Source organism: the organism of the source record quoted next, unplaced genomic scaffold (genome assembly GCF_019419815.1).
Source record: "Pyrus x bretschneideri cultivar Hongxiangsu unplaced genomic scaffold, Pyrus_bretschneideri_v1 Contig39, whole genome shotgun sequence".
NCBI classification, from domain to species: domain Eukaryota; kingdom Viridiplantae; phylum Streptophyta; class Magnoliopsida; order Rosales; family Rosaceae; genus Pyrus; species Pyrus x bretschneideri.
Window position 1 is genome coordinate 3,139,768 of NW_025999712.1, and position 23,747 is coordinate 3,163,514.

At 36.0% G+C, this 23,747-nt stretch overlaps 1 long non-coding RNA gene across 4 annotated transcripts; it reads right to left on the minus strand.

Moving 5' to 3' along the window:
* Positions 1-14,404: 14,404 nt before the first annotated feature.
* LOC125468547 lies at positions 14,405-18,182 on the minus strand. Of its 4 annotated transcripts, XR_007250950.1 has the most exons (5): positions 17,605-18,182; positions 17,075-17,149; positions 15,811-16,223; positions 15,318-15,423; positions 14,405-15,154 (listed from the first exon to the last, which is right to left on the minus strand). It is a non-coding gene; the product is annotated as an uncharacterized LOC125468547 (long non-coding RNA). The 4 variants fall into 4 exon arrangements; XR_007250949.1 differs by having other exon boundaries at positions 14,405-15,423; XR_007250947.1 differs by having other exon boundaries at positions 15,318-16,223.
* Positions 18,183-23,747: the final 5,565 nt, after the last annotated feature.

Genomic DNA, 23,747 nt, shown 5'->3' on the forward strand with positions numbered 1-23,747 from the left:
CAAAAAACAGAGCACATAGGACTCTTTACCTTAAGTAAAAGTTAAAGTCCCGCTTTCTACATTGTCTTACTCTAAAGAGCTAATATCATGTAATTCTTCATTTTAAAATATGAAATTAATGTGATTGATCATCATGTGGGATTAAGAATATGAGCACTTGGTAGTTGGAGTCCCCACATGCATACATGTGAGAAACACAAAGGGTGGCCAGGAGGAGGTAGAACCGTAGAACCATGGAAGGCGTGGACCCTTTCGTACTACAATCAAAATAAAAAGAAAACTGGTCAAACGACTCAATCTCCCCTCTATGATTTTGTCTACGCTCTTCTAATTTAAACCAAAATAAAACCGGAGAGAACTACTGAAAGAAAACAAAAGGGTCTTCACGTTTCACACTGTCGCAGCTAAGCTTCATATGTGCCCCAAAAATAATGGTTTTCTAAGAGACAAAAATGTCAGAGTGACGTTCGAAATCGGCCTGTTTATTTTGTGTAATATCCTTGGAGGACGGTTGATTAGACTATATATGTACATTAACATTCCACAAGCAAAGCATCAGTCATAAATGGCTTTTCTCTACAGTTTCGATGAGTACACACTGGCCTGAGCTGAGCACACATAACATGACCGACAATTATAGTGCCTTGTTGGTTAAGCATGCATCTTGATCAGAGGTATGCGTTGATATAAGATAATGTTTTTTGGGTCAAATGGTATACTATGTTACACTGATCATAATTTTAAAGTACTATACCTTCAATTAACTTTCATACTTTTACATTGCATTTTCTTAATCTTTTTGTCCACCAAAAAGTACAGATATAGAAGTAAAAAGAGCAATATGATAATTACCTACACGGAAATGACTTTTACACTCTTACATTGTTCTTCATGCATTCCTGTGAATTTTTGTTCTTTACTTTATCATTGATTTATTCAATCTTATAGCTATAAATAAGAGGGAGAGTGCAACAAGATAAAGAGTAAAGAGGGAAGCGAGAAAAGCATTTCTCTTATCCATACAAATGATTATGTAGAGAAAAGAGAATTAAGCGTAAGATTTCAAGTGCATAGGTAAATAGTATCTACAGAATAACTTCCAACATATCATTATATGTGTGGATATCTAAAAAATTCAAAATAATAAAATTGTTGTAATCAAAGAAATATAAACTCATGCACATTGAGTTATTTTGTTTCCTGAGCATATACTGAGATTAATATGCATAGTTGTCTACATAATTAGGCTGCCTATTGTGTGGCTTTGCTAAACTCTCTATCATCTTGAGATAAAAATATCGATATACTAAAAAAAAAAAATTCATAGTTGTCTACAATAGCACTAGGGCTTGGTCCATTTCTTTGATGTCACTCCCAGAAACGGACCCAATAAAACCCACTAAAAGATGCTGGTCGTTTTCTGTCCTTTTTGTTGTTGTTGTTAGGTTTGGTGTCCATGTTGCCTTTATTTTTTAGTATATATGTGGACAATCTCACGATGACGGTCAGAGGAAGGCTAAAATGTTTATGTGAGTCTTCTCGACCCCATAAGAGTGGACTGCAGTGGTGAAGTTACCAGCTGGTCTCATTAAAAAAAAATTATATATGTGGGCAAATTTAGCATCTAAATGAGCAAAGATGTAGGGTATTATTTTTACACGTAATTAGTTGATGGCATACTTAACAAATTGTGAGATGTAAGTCTAACATTGCATCAAAAGCCTAAGTCTAAATACATCGTTACAGAATGCAAATAGAAGGGATTGAAATTACAGTTAACGCCATATATTCTTGTTAGTGTCGAGTTGTAGTTGAGTGACTTGAATTGATTAGTTAGAAAATATTGATTACCGTGACGTTATTGTCTTGTCATGACTTTGTTCTTTTTGGTTTGTTTGAAGTTGACTGTTCGAGTGTTTAGATTGGTGACCACTTAAGATGACTGCAATAATCTTCATGTTTACGTGAAGTTGATGACGATCATTATCTACATAATGCTAATGACTTTGGTTTTCTTCTTGGCAAACTCATGATTATACCATCATGAATTTGAGGGAGTTGTAGGAAATATTGAAAAAAGGAATTTTTTTTTTATTTACTTAGAGATTTTATTTTATGTTATTGTTTTAAGGTATAGGTTTCCTTGCCCTGGTAGACTAAGGTTGTTAACGTAGAGTCTTTGTAGACCTATTAAAAAATATGTAGTTGTTTTTTGGCTTAACATATGGGCCAGGAGAGAGAGCCCAACAAAGGATGAGAAGATCAAGACATTGTACTTGCAAACTTGCCCAAAGAATCTAGATGATAGAACACCACTATGAGAACGAAAGACAACCGACATCAACAATCGTTAGTAACTTGAATTGTTTACTGATAAGAAGAGACGAGCATAGAACTTAAAATACTTTTCGACGGCTCAAGTCAGTTGACAGACACGACAAGGATAGGTATGTCTAGACGTCAATTCTAAGTCACGCATTGGCCATTGAAGGAAAATGAAGTCTATGAAGAGACATAAATTCTGTCAAACCTATAGCTAAGGCAAAATGCTTTTAAACCACCCTTTCATGAACGATGCACTCAAGATGCGATGACCCAGAATATCATGCAAGTAGCTCCATGTAAATGGCACTTTCTCTCCACTTGTCATGTGGATAATTGAGGAATAGCATATAGGTTGTATCTATGTGTTCGATTAAGTGATAGGGCGGTGAGAGAATTAAGAGCTCAAGAATTTTAGGGCTCACTTAGGACCTAGGTAAAGGAGTCGAATACCCCTTATAAGCGGTGGGAGCCACAAGAGCAAAATCACGTTACATTGTCTTGAGAGCTATTGTCATCCACATCACATATATATTAGATTACTATAGTAGATGCAGCCTACTTCTAGGGGTGAACCACATAAATCCCCTTGTTCTCAATTTAGCTTTATATCTCGAGCCCACCAAGGCTAGACTATACTAGTTTTTGTTAACCTCCTAGTTTTGAGCGTTAACAAAGGTTTCTTTTGATTTATTTCCTATCATACTTATTTGTACTCTTAAAATACCTCTATATGGTGAAGAACAAAGTATTCGTGGTGTGTGGAATTTTGAAATACTTTGTTTTCCTGTTAATTTTCGCTTGTATCAAATATATTTCCGTAGTTTTTACATATCTAAACGTAGTCAAGTTAGACTATAGTTGTGTGCCTTCCCCGTGTAGAATATTAGCTTGTATAAACAAAAATATTTATAGTAAACATGGAAACAGAACGAGTAAAATGAAAGTCATTCCCATTTTCGGATTACTCCGTTGTTTACCAAACCATGTAGAGTTAACCGTAACACGGGTCCCACTTAAAATCAAAAGTTTGATTCCTAATATTGGGGGAATCGAAATCCTGAGGGGGAGATCGGATTAGGGAAGGCTAGATCGGAATCAAACTGTTTGTATCCAAATTACCCATAAATATTTTCTTCCTCTGCTGCAAAATTCCGTCGAGTTCCTTCAAATTGAGCTCACGTATCAGATTTTGAATTTAGGAACGATGATAACGATGACAGGTTTGCTGGGAGAGAGAAGAGGATGAGGAGGATGAGGAGAAAACGACTATCGGGGCTTTTTCACGTTGTGGGAACGATGATGGGTTTGCTGGGTTGTTTTCCTTTTTTTTTTTTTGTCTAATTTTTTCAACTTTTTTTAGGAAAATTGCTAGAAATGACCTATTTTCTTAATATTTGGATCAAAATAGGATTTTTAACATATGCACAAAATATGGACACACATGCACAATAATATGATAGAATTAGGATTTCTCTAAAACTGAAAATGACCTAATTGTCCTCGTAAATAATTAGATCAATTACTCCAATCCAATCAACATTTGCACATTTCTCCGAAAATCTTTCTCGCCCAAAACCCACACCTTTGCACAAACCCGAGGCATCTCTCGTTGAAGAAGAAGGCTCTTCATAAGGCCCTCGATCCTAAACTAGAAAAGCCTAATTCTTGTTTTTCTTCTTCAGCCTAAAACTAATTCCTCGATCCCAAATGGAGCCTAATTCGATGTCAAACCGAATCCCACCTCTCGGATTAGTTTTGGCGGCAGCAGTCGTCGATTTGGTGTTGCATTTTTGTGGCAGCTTGCTGATGATCGTGTGGTGGTTAGTTACTGAAGATGTGAAATGGAGTTTTTTTTTAATTAATTTATTTTTATTTAGTTTTGAATCTTTTGATTGGATGATTTGGTGGAGGAGGATGAGAAGAGGTGAATAGCTTTGTTCATCCACATGGGTCCACTTTTCATCCCCGAATCTCAAGAACCGCCATTGCAAATCATTATAATACCACAATCATTCAAGTTTTTTGCACCCATGACTACCACTTTGTTCACACAAGCCGTAACAACATTGATATTGTTCCTAAACTACAGACTATAAGATTTTCGCAATTCGACAATCTTAAAGTCCAACAAATTGAATTCCTTTGAAGAATTAGATGTAGAAGAGTGGCTTATTATTGATTGGATGCAGCAATCGTAGGTCCCCGAAACTCGACTCCTCAAACTTCACCAGCCACGGTTTTGACGAATTGGGTTTTTCATGATGTGCATACTACATGCACATGACATGCATAGTGAGATGCATATAATATGCTCACAGATCTTAGCCAACTCAAAAAACCAGAGCGCACAGCTCTCTCTTCGAAATCAGAAAAGACGTCATCACCTGTCAGTTTTTCCGATTTATGTGTGGGTATCTTTGTCATTTCGTTTTTGTGCATGGTGTGCGTGGCTTGTGCATAGCCGGTTTGTCCTATTTTAGTCAAAGATTAAGAAAATGGATCATTTTTGGTAATTTTTCTTTTTTTTTTATTTGTTTTGGTAAGAGTATTACCAAATGATATGTTAAAAAGTCCACATCAGTAATAACGGTAAAAAAAACATCACTAGTGTTTTCCAACCAAATGCCGATTCTTATGTGGAATGACATGGAAAGAGGAAGTTGTTGTCAAAATTGATAGTAGCTTCAAATCTATTTTTAATAATTAATAAATGCTTTTCATAATTTTTATACTTATTTTTTGTTTAAAAATACTAAATACAACTATAAAAAGTAAATAATGTAATAAATAATAGTTTAAATTTAACATATCGGTTGGAGAACAAAATTAAAAAAAAAAAAAAATCAATGTGCCACATAGGCCTTTAAATTTAAATTTTATATTTAAAATTTGACATCTCCTTTAGAGATGATCTAAGGAGTTTAATTTTAAAAGAGAAACTTAAAAAAGAAAAACTAATAAAAATGGCTTGAAAACTTTAAGTTTTAACGATAAAGACAAAATAAAGTGAATAGTACTAGGATTGACTTTTTAGTGTAAAAATGTGATTTTTCGTTAGGATGAACAGTACCGTAGGCTTTTCGTTAAAATTCTCATTTAAAAATACATTAATTAATTAATTAATTAATTACATTGATCAAAATAGCACTTTTTGTTATTTTTTTTTTTATAGCAAAATAGCACATTTTTTTTAGTTTGAACATTTATCTCTATCTACAATAATTACATATTTATTGGCAATAGGTAATGAAAAATAAAATAGAATTATTCTATACAAGTTTATTTTGTTAATCAAACTGATTTTGATTTTGATTATGGGCAATTGTAAACAATTTTAGTGGCGATAAGCTTTATTTTAATTCCGATTACTGATAATTAGTAAACAGTTCAATAGAAATGTCTGACTTCGAATCCTGCTTACACCTTGAGATTAATGATATGTTTACCTAGGAGCATCTATCTCATTCTAAAAGGCAAATGAGTAAGAGCAAATAATCCAAGCTTAACTAAAGCTGCAATATTTAGTAGTATTTAGGTAGGTAATAACAAGATTCGAGTCGAAAAACTATTAAATATCTATTATGTTATAGCCTATATTGATTCATGCATGGACAAGGAAAACATAAGAATTGAAGATACTGTAAATGTCCGCCATGTCAATTAAGATTTTATTTATTTCTCGAACGCAGACCTAGCAATTCATAGCAATTTGGAACATCGATTGGCATTGCTTCAATATTAAGTAGTGTTTAGGTAGGTAACAACAAGATTTGAGTGGAAAAACTATTAAATATCTATTATGTTATAGCCTATATTGATTCATGCATAGGCAAGGAAAACGTAAGAATTGAATATATTGTAAATGTCCGCCCTGTCAATTAAGATTTTATTTATTTATTTATTTTATTTATTTCTAGAACGCAGACCAAGCAATTCATAGCAATTTGGAACATCGATCGGCATTGCTATAAAGTTATTCCCAATGCAGAGTACTAGATTTTCTTAAAGTGGTCTCAAGACTCAACTTTTGAAATCATGTGCAACTTACTTGAACTTGAACTACTATGTAAATAAGAAATGTTTTGCGGCAAAAAGATAAAAGAAACATAAAACATGATACTTTTGTTCAGGCGAAGATTTTTCTGGAGAAAGGCTTCTCGGACCTCAACACAGCTCTCCAAGGGATTGGCACTTTGGATGTATAGTTGGGCTCTTGCTTGTTGATGTGCTACAAGAAGAGAGCAAAGTTAGTTTTGAAAGGTGCTTTTGTAGGGCTTTAGGTGTAGGTCTTGAGGCTCGCAATCAAAACTAACTAAATGCTTAGGCATGCCATTGCTATCTCAGTATAGTAGATGTAGAACAAGTGTGTTTTAAGTTGATTACTTGCGCCCCAAGTTACTTAAACTTCTTGTTATTAAAGGATTGTCGCGGATGGGTTAAGTCCACATTAAGTTCTTTTTCTTGCCTTGTAAACAAGGACTTTTAGTTCATGGTCTTGCATGTTCGAATGAAGGGAGTCCAGAGCTCCTTAAGTCATTTGTTTGGTCCCAAACTACTTTTAATGAAAAGACATCCACCAAACTAACCAGATCCACACTTAAATGAGACTTTTAAAATAGAAAAACAGGTGGAAATACTTGAATACATGCTGGGGAATGCATTAAGCTATAGATCTATTAATTAAGAAAACAAACAAAGGGTTTCCGGCAAGATTTCACCTTGTCTAGCAAGGTTGAACTTCTTGCAGTCACTTTTCTTTGAATTTACAGGGGTTATATGCTAAAAAAAGGGATGGATGGTAAACAAGTTTACACAAGAGGATCGATACTACAACATTGGGAATGGTAGCAGAGCTTTTATACAAGAGAAAAGATAACTTTTCTAAGGAAACTATCGCTAAAAGGACTGAATATGGGTTGATTTCAGCTTTTGGATGCAAATCTGGCTTGAGAGCAGAGTTTGTAAGTTTGTTTATTTGATTGGTTGAGTGTCATTGTCCCCGTTGTCTCTTCTTCCTTATATAGGCAGTTTGGCCCGACTGCTATAGCTTTTGCTCTTGCTCGATTGAAGGGTAGTGAGTCATTAGCTTTTTACTATAAATGCCACTAGAAAGTGTTCTTTGGCTGATAGTAGGTTAGTCTCCATCACTTGTCACTTTAATTATAGACACATGGCTTGTGTCTTAGCTGAGAAGGCTTCAATTTGTTCGTAGGCTCAACAGGCTTCGGGCAAGTCTTCCTTTAATTTGGCATCCTTGGGATTTCTTTTATTTAAGCCCAATATTCAAATATTAACCCAAACAATGCCCCCTTTAATCATTGTTGAGTCTGCAAATCGAGGCGTTAATGATGATTAAACAGCCGTTGCATGCCTTCACTCGGGACTTGCACCATTCAAGACATCCATGGTTAACTAAACCTTTGCACTAACCCACAATTTCCAACGTTAACTAACAGTTTACTATATAATCCTCACTTAAACCCTTCGGCCATGTACCTTAGCAATCTCAAACTTTCGAATATTCAGAACTTCCCAGATTTTCCAACTTTCCTAGTACTCTCTTGTTCTCTGCTCCTTCTTGCTTTCTGGCTTTGAATTTCTACTATCTTTTCTAAAATCATTCAATGGCACCCAAAATTGCTCAAACTCAATCTTCTTGTGAGACTAGTGAGGGGATCACCACTATTCGTCGTTTGCTCAATGGCCTTCACCGCCCTCGGGCTAGCCTTCAGACTTCACTTTTCTTCGAAGAGGCAGGAGTACACTCCTTGGGACTTTTATGGACTTTTCAAGTCCCTATTGCTGTGGAAAACAACATGCCCAAGGAGAATTGGTTCACCCTAAACCCGTTCTTGGTCAAAGCCGACATTTTTTACTCTAAATGGTTTGCCGATCAATGAGGATTTCCTTTGATGAATGATGAAGCTTAGGTGCAATGGGTAAATGAGCTCGAGCACACTTTCAAGAAGAAATTGATGAACAACGACATATATGAGCTAATTATGCTGTCCAAGATTACAGTAATCGCCAAGCCTGAACTGCTGACCAAGGTTTTCCTCTTTTGAAATTTTGGCACCAATACTTTTGACTTCAGGATGGGCCCCATGTCCCCGACCATCCTCGATATGGCCCAAGTCTTCGGGTTAAGGCCCTCGGGTAGAGTCGTGGATGTTACCCATGATTAGTCACCCTCTTCTTGCCCAACTCTGAGAGTTCAAGCACCTCTGATCCCATTATCAGGTTGGAGTACAACTCTTCTAGTTTTAAGAGTTATGAGACTTCCTTCATAGGTTTCATTCCTTTTGCCAAGAAGAATTTTGGCTCCACTTTCTTTACTGCCAGCAGAGATTAAGAGCACATGTACTTTCTTTTGTATTGGCTCAACAAACATATTTTCCCCCAACAAGTCCAGGGAGTAAAACTCGAGTGGATCCCTCTGGTGGAAGCTCTGCATAATTTTGATGATGTGGCTATGGGCCCCTTTCTCCTCACTCATCTTTATCATCTTCTATATGAGATGACTAGAGGCGAGCCTTTTGATACCAATCTCAATGGGCAGACTTGGATGATCCAGCTATGGCTGCAATGGTAATTCCCTGAGCTTTGAGCACTCAACCTGGAGTTCCCTGAAAGTGTTGCTCTTGCCCGAATTCTTGCTGAGGCTTCACCTACCAATCACTCTACATTTTTCTGACTCTACTTCTTCATAGTCTGCAAGACTCAGCCAAACTTGGAGTGGGGGGCTTCAGTATTAAGAAGATATCTTTGGTTCTTCGACCAAGCTTTCCAAGATGTCTTCGGGGAGAACGCCACTGCCTTCTACAGAGAGAAATTTATCAGCTGCATTCAACCAAGGGACCTAGCCTGGGGAGTAAGGAGCGACCGCTACGAGCATAGGCTGGAAGTTTATCATCCAAACTTCTGTAGCAGGCAGTTGGGCTTTAGGCAAGCTATTCCTATTCCATTTTTTGACTCTGTACATTGTGGCACCTCTTTTTCATCTTCGTTCTCCACAAGAGGTCACATTTCGGACTGCCCAACGTAGTTTGGAAGTCATTAGCAATATTGCTCGAAAGTCCATGGCTCTCAACTTCGAGTATGCTTCAAGGTTCTCTACTCGGTAGGAAACCAAGTGGATTAAGAAGTACGAAGGAGATCTCAAGGAGTCTCATGATCGCCTTTTTAGTCAACTTTTAATCAAGTCTTCTAATAGGTATTTTTATCTTCTTGACTTGTATTTTATGATATTTTATGAATTTGCCTTCTTTTAATCCTTCCTTGGTTACTTTGATCTTGCAGCGCAATGCCACATTGAAGAGGTGGATGTCGGGCTAGACGAAGAAGTTGCGAACACATTTGTCCTCCAAAAGGCTGTGACTGAGGCAGAGAGACAAGGTGCTGGGGAAGGCGGAGATGTCTCCAAGTTATTTGGAGACTCTGAGGGTGAGGCTGAGCCTGCAGTGAAGCCTCGGGCAACACGTCGGACAATGACATTAGTGATAAAATCTTCGGAGTCTGATCCTGAAGAGCAGCCCGAGTCACGGTCTGCTTTGCCCGTACCTCGGGCAAATCTAACCAAGAAGAGGACCAGGGCTCAAACCTCTAAGACCTTTTAATCCTCTCTAAGTTTTCTATTGCCCTTGCACCTGATGTGGGTAAGAAAAAGCAGAAGGTTTCCAATGAGTTATCCGTTCTTCTTTTTTTGTTTAGTTGCAATCTCACTTTATGGGGTAACAACTCTTTCTTCTTTAAAACTAGGACCTCAAGCAACCAAGAAGCCCACTATTGCGTCAAAGGAAGAGCCATTAGGTGTGAAGATGCACCAGAAGGCCAATGATCTTCTTGATACCACCCTTAAAGAACTAGAAGTATGACCTGCATCTCAAGTCATTCCTTTGAAGTTTTCCTTTTTTTCTTTTCTTTCATTTTTATTTTTATTTTTTATTATTGACTCTTTGCCCGATTGCCTGAAACAGGGTATAAGAAAGGAAAGGATCTCGCAGCCCGATGCATTTTCACCCTCAGCCCGAACAACACAAGCTTTTCCTCCTCAGGCTAAATCTTCCAAGGTATACTTTTCTCACCCTTGGCTTAAAATTTGTAACTTTATTACTTTGGAAGCTAATGATTGACTTTCATTCCTTTGTAGGCCAAGGTTAGGAAACCTGCGTCTTCGATTGGGCAAGGCTCAACTTCCATGTCTTCTATTCATCCTCTAGCATTGGTGGTGACTCCAACTTCCCAGTTTAATCCCAAGACTGGGGAGATGTTGCACTTTGTGGAAGACAACAGCAACTCGATGATTATCCTTATTTTATGCTCAAAGTTCATTCTCTTATACTCATCATCTTTTGCTTTTTTTTTTCCCAATCTTCCCCAGCATAAGAGTTTCATCAACCAACAACAACTGCATCCAGGGAGCCCATAGTCCCTGAGATCCCTGTGGTCTCAGGGGTAACTAACCCGCGGGTTTCCCAGGGTGCTGTTGTAACAGAAGTGCCTCACCAATCTTGTCAAATCCTTCCTTAGGTATACTAATACCTAATCTTTTATTTTCTGCTTTCTACAAACTAACTTACTGACACTTGTCTTTTCCCTTGATATTTATAGGCTTCTGGTGAGGGCTTGGGCAACATTTCTCATTCTCTAGCAAGCAAGGATGACCCCCCTCAGTAACTAAGTGTCACAACTCATCGTCCCCCTCCTTCCAAGGCTTCAGGTTCCATTCAAGTATACTAACTCCTTTCCCTAGCTTTCTCTAATTTTATTCAAAGGCTTTATTCCCGACTTTATTGTTCTTGGTTTGTAACAGGGTTCTAGAGAGGGCTCGGGTAAATATCCACCGCTCTTGGTGCGCAAGACAGATCTTCCCCTGCCTCCTCTAGCTTCTGGGGTCATAGGGATCCCTATTTTTAGGCCTAAGAAGAAGGCTAAGACTGTTGATGCCACTTCCATTCCTGCTCCTACTCCTAAGTCTCTTTCTTCTCTGCCAAACAAGGTTGCCCCCTCTGCTATTTAGTGAGTTCATATGAGCTTCGTGCTGCCTCTGGACTCCCTAATCATATAAGCTCCTATTTCCTTGACAGATCTCTTATCCTTTCCAACTATATACCATTTCCGCCCAAGTCGGGCAAAATCCTTCTTGGTGACTAGGGATGCTAGGTTCCTTGTTTTTCCCTTTATCTTAACATTACCACCTTCATAACTTGGCTGGGGATGCCTAACCTCCACACATTTGGTATTTTGGTTTCTTTATCTTTCACTTCTTTTGAGGCTTTATGGTTTCTGAATACCTCGGATAAGTTTTTTGGCTCAAAATCTCCTCCTAACCTTTGGAAAACATTTCTAGAGGTTTCATTCTCAGTTGCCCGCATGATGCTTCTGCAGGCTTCTTGCTTTTCTATCTCTCTTTTTTTTATCAACTTTTGATCAATAATAGCTCTTAATGTTGGCACTTCTAGCTTACATTCTCATTGGCACTTGCTACACAATACTAACCCTTTAATTATGGTTGCTTTGGGTTTCTCGAGCAACTTGATAGTTTATTTTGTTGGTCTATCAACTTGCCTTCTTTCTACTTTCACTTCCCAAGTGGTTTTTCCCTTCTTTTTCTCAGCCCAAGTCAGGTTGATCATGTTTATTGGGGCTTTTGGGAAGGGATCCGTGTTAATCATCATATTAGCCTCGGGTTTCTCCAAGAGCAACTTCCCCTTGACTATGAGGTCTTATCAAATCCCTGAACTAGACGCAGTTAGTTATGGAATGGTTGAAGGTATAGTGCATCTTGTAATACTTCTTTCTTCTTAATTCTTTTGGCTTAGGCATCTTCTTGGTGTTGTTGGGCATAATTACTCTTGCTCGCACCAACTCTTCATAGATTTCTGAGGCCTTAGTTAAATCAAAAGAATAACTATGGTATTTAGAAGGCTTCATAGAGACAAACCCACCATCATTCATCACCACCTTCTGATCATTGACTGGCTGGACTAAACCCTTCACTGTTAAAGGTTTAAAATGGGTGTTCATCTTTGCTGCACACATCTCAATTCATTCTCCTCCATGACCATCACTTTCTTCTGGCTCTGCTCATTCAAACTCTACTTAGTGAATTGCAGCTTTATTTTTGTAGAAATGAGGCACCTTGGATGAGTGTTTCGCTTGTTGTTCTTCACTCAACAGCTTTTCATACTTTGTGGCAGCAATCACCAATTCTTCCAGTTCACTGAATAGTACATCATAAAAATTTTTTCTTAAAAGCAGCCTCAATGCCTTCTGAGCAATGGATATAAACTGGGCATGATTGATAGGGAATTGGCATCTCATCCTTGTCTTTCTAAACCTCATCATGAAGTATTATGTAGACTTATGCTCATATTGCTTTACCTCCACCAAATCATTGATAGTCATCTCGGGCTTCACTCTATAGAATTGTTCATGAAAAGCCATCTCCATTTGCCCCCAATTAGCGAATTGGGGGGCAACAAAGAATACCACTGAGATGCTAGGCCAACCAACGAATTCCCAAACAATCTTAACTTATAGTTAGGATTGTCTTCAAACGCCACACAATGGTTAGAGAACTTGAAAATGTGATCTCTAGAGGACACACTACCATTTTCTCTACTAAAAGTTGGAAACACGGACATCTTGAAGTTGAGGGGAAAAATGATTCTGCTTATCAATATACTCGGGATATGGCTTCTGGTAGGTGATCCTAAACAGCGGGCGAGCCCAAGGTTGAACATTCTAGACCACTATCTTTCTTAGTTTGGCTAACTCTTCTCTGAGTTGTTGATTGACTGATTATTAAGTGGGGTATGTGGAGGTTCCCATTTCGGGCTACAATCATTGCCCGAGAAAGTTTCTTTTTTTAGTTCAAGCTTCCTCCATCTGGCCCCTCCTCCCTTATTAGCCAATGATGTTGGCCTATAAGGGGGTTTGTCTGTAGTTGTTTGCTCACCTTTCCCACTGGATTCTCCAATTAATTGGGGCATCCCATACTTTTTTCTTTCTTGCCTGCTCTGCCCCTACTATCTAGTGAAAATAATCGGGCAACTCTGTTTCCAAGATCTTCTTCAATACTAGCTGACTAACGTTAGATCTTTCCTTGTTTTTTTTCCTTTATCCTTTTTTTCCTCAAGCAAAGGAAATAAAGGAATAACTGGTTCTTTCTCAGGACTTACTTCTTCCATCATTTCCCCGGCATAACCATTTTTGGGAGTAGAGTACTCAAGATCTAATCTTCTTTGTAAACTCCCTATTAAGGAACATAGTCTACTCACTTTTCCTTTAGTTTCCAGAGTAATCTTTTCCATACTTTTCAACACTTACACCATAGTGGCTTGCAAGTCTTCATTTGTCACATTCCCTTCCGACTTCTCAGATGAAGTCGGGCTTCCTATAATAGCTGGTCCTCGTAAAGGGGGAAATCTTCTGGATGATCTGTCATGCTTAATCTTGGTAGATACTGAGGTGGCCCGTATTCTGTGTTCCACCTGAAGGTTATCTCTTTCCTTCTATTTCTTAGCATACAAGGCCAATGAGATCCCACCGAGTGTGCCAAAACTATGTTTGGGCAAAGATTTCTCTGGAGAAAGGCTCCTCGGACCTCAGCATAGCTCCTCAATGGATTGGCATTTTGGATGTATAGTCAGGCTCTTGCTTGTTGATGTGCTACAAGAAGAGAACAAAGTTAGTTCTAAAAGGTGCCTTTGTAGGGTTTTAGGTGTAGGCCTTGAGGCTCACAATTAAAACTAAGTAAGTGCTTAGGTGTGTGACTGCTATTTCAGTATAACATATGTAGAACAAGTGTGTTTTAAGTTGATTACTTGCGCCCCAAGTTACTTAAACTTCTTGTTATCAAATGATTGTCGCGGATGGGTTAAGTCCACATTAAGTTCTTTTTCTTGCCTTGTAAACAAGGACTTTTAGTTCATGGTCTTGCATGTTCGAATGAAGGGAGTCCAGAGCCCCTTAAGTCATTTGTTTAGTCCCAAACTACTTTTAATGAAAAGATATCCACCAAACTAACCAGATCCACACTCAAATGAGACTTTTAAAATAGAAAAACAGGTGGAAATAGCTTGAATACATGCTAGATAATGCATTAAGCAATATATCTATTAATTAAGAAAACAAACAAAAGGTTTCAGGCAAGATTTCACCTTGTCTGGCAAGGTTAAACTTCTTGCAGTCACTTCTTTTTGAATTTACAGGGGTTATATGCTAAAAAAAAAGGATGGATGGTAAACAAGTTGACACAAGATGATCGATACTACAACATTGGGAATGGTAGCAGAGCTTTTATACTAGAAAAAAGATAATTTTTCTAAGGAAACTATCGCTAAAAGGACTGAATACGGGTTGATTTCAGCTTTTGGATGCAAATCTGGCTTGAGAGCAGAGTTTGTAAGTTTGTTTGTTTGATTGGTTGAGTGTCCTTGTCCCCGTTGTCTTTTCTTCATTTTATAGGCAGTTTGGCCCGACTGCTGTAACTTTTACTCTTGCCCAAAAGCACTTGGAGGATAGTGAGTCATCAGTTTTTTTACTATAAATGCCACTGGAAAGTGTTCTTTGGCTGATAGTAGATTAATCTTCATCACTTGTCACTTTAATTATAGACATGTGGCTTGTGTCTTAGCTGAGAAGGCTTCAATTTGTTCCTGGGCTCAACGGGCTTCGGGCAAGTCTTCCCTTAATTTGGCATCCTTAGGTTTTCCTTTATTTAAGCCCAATATTCAAATATTAACCCAAACAACTTCTTGTAGCATTGACCAGTTAAGAAGCTAGCTGCAGACGTGTTCTGATTACTACAAAGAAAGTGATTGGCCTGTGAATTTTCATAATTTTAACAGCATTATTGGCTAATTAATATATACCACGTGTTCAAAAAATAAACTTAACTGTCCAATAAAAACTTGTCAAGTAATTAAATTGGAGACAAGATTGTATATATCTTTCCAATCTGGGATCATCCATTGTGCATCCCTTACCTATAGAAAAGCATTCAGGCTTTGATATTGAATGCTCAAATAGCTTCCTGCAGTCTTGTTTAAGCGTATCGCAAACTCTGATTTCTTCAGCAAAAAAGTTATTATCCTACCAAACTAAATAACAACATTAGCGCTTAGGAAACTGTTTGATAATCATTTTGTTTTTAATTAGTTGTTAGCTTTCATTTTTGTTTTATATAGTAGAGAAATAGTGCATGGAAGAAATAAAGGATATAAAACAAGGAAAATTAATGAAAATGACTTGAAAACTTTGAGTTTTAATGACAAGAACAAAATAAAAGATAAAGTGAATAGTACCAAGATTGACTTTTTAGTGTAAAAATGTGGTTTTTCGTTAAAGTGAACAATACCAAAAGTTTTTCGTTAAAGTTTCCTATAAAATAATGGAGGAAGATAGGTGGAAGAGATGTAGAAGAAATTTTAGTAGTAAAAGTACACAAAATAAAAACTAAAAACCAAATATAAAAATTACTTTAAGTTATTTTCTCTTTCAACATTTTGCTTCATTCACTCTTGTTTATTTCTTGTACTCTCTCCCATCAACCTTCAATACCAATCGAAATTTTGGTTTATCGACTCTGCACGGATAATGTAAGATAAGAATAATTAGTCCACTCTCATCTGATTTCTGGGAAACAAAACATCACCTAATAAAGGCAGAGTCAAGTTTTCATGCAGAATATATGAATCTAGATCTTCAATAAATTAGGGTTACCAACTTTTGTCAGACACTGGTCTTGAGCCTTTACCGGGTGAAAGCTTGACTTTGTTGAGAGGGGATTTATCAAGATCGTGATTATATATACTTGATCAATTGCAAAGACTGTCCACACACTAAACGGTACCCTGAATTGCGAAAACTTGATCAAACTGCACAAGTCAAGCCTTCAAATAAGAGACAAAAGTTAATCCACTTTCCATTCAACTGATGAGAAATTAATAAATTTGGTTATTCACTCACCCTCCACCTCATTACTTTATGATGACCACAGTCTCACAGAATCAATATACTTCATATATATTTGTTTATTTATTGCACAAAGGTCTTGTCTGACATAGAGGATTGGTTTGTACATGACTATTTACTATACTAAAGGTATTTTAAAAGAAGAAATGAATGACAAATTCCTTATTTTGTCCAAGTTGAAGATTACTAATGAAGAATAATTGTCTTTTTTAATCCTATCATTTTTGTGGTGATTAGTAGGGGATATTTTCTCTTAAAAAGTAACCTTCAACTTAGACAAATTAAATAAAAAATTTATCATTTTTTTTTAATGTCTTCGATATAGTGAATAGTACTACATAAGCTAATCCTCTTTATCAAGCAAAGCCAAAAGGTATTTCATATGTCATGAATTGGCATAGGACATGTATAAACTAAAAGCTGATTTCAGATGTAAACCATAAAACATCAGATTCCTGACATTAATATTCTTGGGTACCTAACCCCCTTACAAATCAATAGTCTTTAAGCAAAGAGAATCAAACAAACATCAGAGCTCCAATTCCTAAACTTCAGAAGAATATTGTGATAACAACGAAGTGATATACCTCCAACAAAAATAAGGATTAAAAAGTAATGACCTGGGTTGGTTGAGTAAGATTTTTACACAATTAAAACCCATTGAGGTGTATTGAGGTAAAACGTTGATCAACAGATTAATTTTACTGACTGCAACAGAAAAGATTCAACAAAGTATATGAACCATTACTAATCATGATTAAAGTATTACCCTGCCCTCGTGCATTGCTGGTGGCCAATCTGAAGATCCATCAGGTGCTCTGATGTTCTTGTGGTGTAAAAATGCCTAGAAAATCAATAACACAACAAAAGTATTGAGCAAAGATGGTGCTTTGGATCATATCATCTCATATTTACAGCTGTCCGTTTGAATCAAAGGCAGCACTAGCAGAAGTGCAGAACTTAGTAAAGAGCTAATTAAATAATATAAAATCCGAATTTGAATTAATTTTCATTTGCCAGACTTATCGTCAGAAACAAGTTTATATTTCCACGTTGTGAATGGATTCACACATCTAACCACCAGTAATCTACGAACGATGGTCAAAATTCAAAAAATTAATTGCAGGATACACCAACTGTGACGTTTCATCCATTAGTCAACTTAATTCGGATAAGCCAACAACATATGGTAGAAGATAAAGACATGATTAATACTAGTACTTAATAATCTTCAAAGGATTTAAAACTAAAATAACCCCAAAAATCAATTGTCTGGCACCTCAAAAATTGCTCTCTCACCTTAATTCTTCACAGGGATCATCGACGCGGATGCCAAATAGTCATGTACCAGCTGATGCAGCATCATCAAGATTCCCACTTCGAAGGAACTACCTTTCAAGTGCAAAAGGAAGTTGAAGGAAATATTCAGATTGGTGCAGTAACAATTTACTCGATCGATAAAGGTAGCCCCCTTGCCTGTATGTGAATCTTGATGATGCTGCACCCGCGAATACTGACTTACTCTGACAGATGGTCTTGAGATTCCTCATGCAAATTATGCAGATTGTAGAAGCAGAAACCCTAACCCTAAAAAGAAGACAATTAACCCATGAATGGAGGACTGGACTCATAAAGTTGGAGAACAAGCGAAAAAGAATCCATATATCCTATCGTATGGATATCAGTATGGAAGTACAGAAGCTAAGATCCATCCACCTGATTTAAGAGAGACAAGACAATAAGAACGACTAATGGGAGAGCTAATATGCCTATGGTTAAAGAAGAGATGAATCCTAATTTAAAAAACAGTTTGGAAAATCCGGATAGAAGAACACAAAAGCTAGACCTAATCTAGCTCACTCATACTTTTGAACTTATTTTGTTCCAAGGCTGGAGTTAGGCTGGTGGCTAGCAATACTATTTATACAAAGCCAGGTCCTTAGGCTTTTTCTGGGGTGATTTTTAAAATAGGCTGTAAGATCTTAATTTTTTCACATTGACCCCAAGGTTTTGAAATTGTATTAATTTACACTTTTTGGATATTTGAACATTTAATTATTCATTAAGCTAATGAGTTTTTTAGTTGATATGGTGCAACTGTGACTTACATGTCTCTAAAATTAAAGAGTTTTATTCAAATAAATGTGTATATTGATACAATCTCAACATCTTTAAGGACAATGTGAGAACTTTTAAGCTTCGTGGTCGATTTGAAAGTCACCCCAAACAAAAATGTTTTGAAACGAACCTAGCCTTTTTTTACCCTTCATGTGGGACGAGGTGGACATGCATGACCCCAGCTCGCATAAACTTTCCAACCTTTCATGTTATACCACAGGCGCCACCTATATAATTTAGGACATAACTAGGAAGACCTTCTGGCTCAAGAAGTTAAGTGATCACAATCCGGTACATTAGTGAAGCCCTCATTTTAAGAACCGAAAAATAAAATCTTTAAAGCACTTTCAATGTAGTAAAGTCCATCTGGGCAATAGGCAACTCAATCTCTTTAAATAAACAGTAACTACCCAATTGCATATCCATCCTAAACTGAATAGTCCAAGCAATTCGTATTAAAATATTAATATTTTTTTTATTTTATAAAATAATCAAAGATAACTTTATTTTTAATTTCGGATAATAATAAAAGATTGTTTGAAAGCATTTGAAAATATTGAAATGTAGTGTAAAGTGGAAGAACATTGTTAGGCATTTATAAAAAAAAAATTATAATTTTTATATTTTTAATTAGTTTTTTTTTTATAATTTTTTAATAATTTAAATTGTGGCTGACGTCAACCTTGCGTTACATAAGCAGGGTGATGGGCCATATAATTATTGCCTAACTTCTCCACCGGGCTCACCTTGAACCCAATTGCTCGAGTGGGTTGGAGTGTTTTGGGAAGGGAGGAGAGTGGATTGAGTTGCCTATCCCCAAGGCAATAAGCAACGGTGGAGTTGCTCTTAAGGAGTATGTTAAGTGTGTTGCGGGTGTAAATTCAAAATGGGGAAATTAAAGTCTTGCATAAAAGCATCTCTACCAGTTGGTGGAGGGCAATGACAATTGGAGCACGAGGGCAATAAAATTGCCCTTATTTTTAACTCTAAACAGTAAGTGGTTTTGTGCAAGTCCACCAGTTTGGGTGGAAGAAGGGCAATGACAAGGGCAATTACTATTCACAAATATATTTTTTAAATTTTTAATGAATGTGGGCGTTATAACAAACATAATTAAAATCTAATTCCAATAAATAATTTCAAATACAACTGAAAGTCATCGCCTTACAACAATCATAATTAATTTTAAACTAGGGGATACAATTAGTGTCGCTTGATCCGTCTTCCCTTGAAATGTATGAAACTTCCTCATCTTCCAAGCAAAACCTTCTTCTCATATGCTATTCATCACTTCTTCCAACGGTTCCATTTCATCATGAAAGAGCTGTTTGGCTCATTTGGTCATCATGGGGGTGGGACTCACGGCTGTTTGCTGGTGCAAAGAAAGGGTGCGGCCCTTTGCAACAATTGGCAGGGCATCTGCCATGCTGCCTGCCCTTGCATCAATTGCCACTGGTTTTGCAACTGCTGGAGCAATTTTTAATGGGTTGGGGGGGAATTAAACCCAATTGAAAGGGCAATTCTTATCTGGTGGAGTTACTCTAATCGTTTAGGAAAATGGTAGGAAGACCACATTAATAACACTTCTCTATACAAGTTTGGCCTATTTGTATTGGTGACCCCTACCTCTATTAAAATGAGGTACAAATGTGACTCACTGAATGTGATCTCCTCAACATTACCCATACGTGCAACTAAGAAATTGTAAACTTGAATCTAACCAAACTTATTAACCACAATTAGTTTCGCTCGGTTTGTTGTGGCCTATTTGGGAACTAGCTTAACCAAGATGCCCTTATTAGCTTTTCTTTTTGAAGATGTATTTATAGAGCTAAATATAATCAAGAAAATTATGGACGCAACACGTGAACTTTTGGGTAAATATGACAAAATTACTCTCGAGACACACTGGGATTCCCACGCGCATACAACAGACAATAACAACTCAATCAAGGAAGAGTCAAAGATGATCAAAATGGTATTTATTAAAATTCCTCTCATCACTCCTCATCAAATCTTTATTCAAAAGGTAACTCGCAAATTTCCTATTTAATTTAGGATTAATTGCTATGTTAATTGCAAGATATTATTTCACGTAATATCTTGCAATTATTCACCTAATCACACTATATATGGTTGGCCACTACTCTCCAAATAGGGCCGGCCGCTTCTCTATAAATAGCCCTATAATCCCACTAAAAAGCTAAGTCATTTGATACCCACAAACTTCAAAATACATTCTTTTCAGAATTCTAACTTTGGCATCGGAGATTCCTAGGCCAAAGCCCCCCCCTCAAAAATCATCATGGGCACGTGAGGCTTTTGGCCTTAATTTTAGGTGTTATTATTTTGCAGGTGCATTTTCGTCAACTGAGAAGACGGCTGAAATATGCATCCACAGTATTGGCTCAAAAAAATTGTGGAGAGATTCTTAGACAAAAACAGTTTATGGTCGAACTGTAAATCACTATATAAAGATCATTTCGGCAAAACCAATGAAATATTAGATTGTGTAGTCATTGAACTATATAAAAATAGATCATCAGAGTTCGTCAAGTATTACGAAATGTCTATCTATTTATTATATTTGATTGACTAAACAACCTTAGTTTTAATTGAATTTTTTTGTAAAGATAATCTTTACAGAATGTTTAATAATGTAAACAGTTATCTATACTATTATTAAGAAATCCCTCCTTGTCAACTTTTTTTCCTATTTTGCCCTCACTTTTGATACACACTATTGACAAAAAGGAGGGCAAAATAGTAATTTTGTATCTTTTAACAAAATGACAATTATATCCCTATTTTACCCTCTTTTTTTTTAGATAATGACAATCATATTTTTTCAATTTTACCCTCACTTTTGATACACAATATTTACATAAGGAGGACAAAATAGTAATTATGCAATATTAAAAAAAATATATGCACTTATTAAGAGAAATTATTTACATATATACAAAATGTGTGCTCTATGCTAGTTGTCATAAACACAAGTTCTATGAATTGGCCATAAACTTTTTTGAGGAGAAGGTCTGTCACAACTTTATGAAAGCCAAGTATGTCAATATTTAATCCACTTGAAATTTTCTTGTTAGTGATCACCATTTATATTTATATCACGTCGAAATGCATTGATATCACCATAAAATATCATTTCTTTGTTCTTTTTATGCTAAGATTATCTGATTGTTTGTTTGTTTGTTTTTTTAGTAGTCATAAACAAAAGTTCTATGAATTTGGCCATAAACTTTTTTGAGGAGAAGGTCTGTCACAATTTTGTGAAAGCCACGTATCTCAATATTTTGTCCACTTGAAATTTTCTTGTAGTGATCACCATTTATATTTATATCACGTCGAAATGCACTGATATCAACATAAAATATCATTTCTCTGTTCTTTTTATGCTAAGATTATCTGATTGTTTTTTTTAATTATATTGTTAGTGAATTAAATTGTTAGTTGTTACAGAAGAGCAAAATCATTAAGAATCGAACCCGCACCAGAATTTATAAGAATAATTGCTTCTTCCTCTTCAATAAAGCGACATTTGCTTTGATTGTTTGTTTGTTCCACTTTGATTGATGTTGAAAGTTGGCATGATATATCCGAGATTAAGAAAATAAAAGGCTGCCGATGGCGGTAAATACTTCTTGAAAATATTAGTATTTTAGGTTTATTTATTTTTTGGCTAAATTTGGTATTTGATGTATGACAATTCTTAAGATTTAAGTCTTTATAAATATAGTTTGTAATTTAATTAGTATGAGATATAATCTATAAATATAGTTTGTCATGTTAAACACAATTATATAGATTTAGGAGTAACGATGATCCCCAGGGCATCCATTGAGTGAAAAAGACAAGTTGAGAAAGGAAAGTGGAGAAGGTACCTAGTATTCCTCTAATAAGAAATTATTTGATTGGCTTGTTGTTGGTTTCAAATATAAAATTTGTGTGTTTCGTTTCACATGATTGTTAGTTTTGGAAAGTCTCTAAATAGTTTATTTGATTGTTAGGTTTTATTTGGTTTAATTTTTGTACGAGTTATAATTCAAACTAAACCTATATATACACTCATAATGTGAGATTCTATAGACCGGGAAAGGAATTTATATAACGTGAATACACTTTCAATTTAACGTCATATGTTAATAATATAATATGTCATAGATTTTCTTCAACGTGACATTTAATCATTGATATAAACCGTCATGATCAGGGGATATTCGTCATCAAAATCAGTTGTGTAATCTTGGGTAAAATCGATCGGAATTAGACTATTGGCACAAACCCCTAGTTAATGATGGCATGCAATCTAGCAAAACCTAGCATACTAATGCAGTCCAATATACAATTCCTTCGTTACAGAAAAATCACATGCAAAGGCATACATAAATATCCAACTTCGACTAAAAGATATTCTCGCGGCTGCTTTAGCTTTCAAATGGGAAAGTGGCATGTGACACAATACGCATACTGATCTTTATAGTACAAAATTACAAATCATCATGATTGTAATTTGCAGCAGCCAATTGTCCTAGTAACAGACACTGCCACGTGAAGTTTACGTGTAAAGCTACCACACTTCGGAAAGTGACCAGCATTTTCTAAGTATTTGTTATTCAACAATGGGATCGAACCAGCTTCATCTGCGCAACAGAAGGAATCGATTAGATGATAGGGAAGGTTGTCCTAATAAATATGACATTTTTTTCTTCAATTTATAAAATTTTGAGTTCAAATGCTATTGTTCGTGATAAAAATAAAATAAAATTTGAAATGCACCATAAATTCAAAATTAATTTTTACTAAGAAATTACATTTATTAGTGACGGCGATATTACATTCTAAATAATGTAGAAATTTTTTTTTTTTTCGAACAAAGGATAATGGTTTTATTAAAAGGAAAACTAATGAAAAGACTTGAAAACTTTGAGTTTTAATGATAATGAAAAAATAAAGGGTAAAGTGAATAGTACCATGATTGACTTTTTAGTGTAAAATTGTGGTTTTTTGTTAAAGTGAACAGTACCAGAAGTTTTTCGTTAAAGTTCCCTTTATTAAAATGTTAAGATTAGAACGAATTGTTACTTAGGACTACGGTTTAGTCATATTCATTTTCACTTGAGAAATCTTAGGTTCAATTATCATCAAAGGTGAATTTAAACCACATCATTGCTATTTTTTTTTACCACATTATTGCTAGCTTATTGTGAGGCTTAACCCACTCTCTCACCCCTATACTATAATAATATCGTTTCTTATATAAAAAAATAGGACAAACTGGAAAGATAACATCCTAGATTAAATCAAAGAGA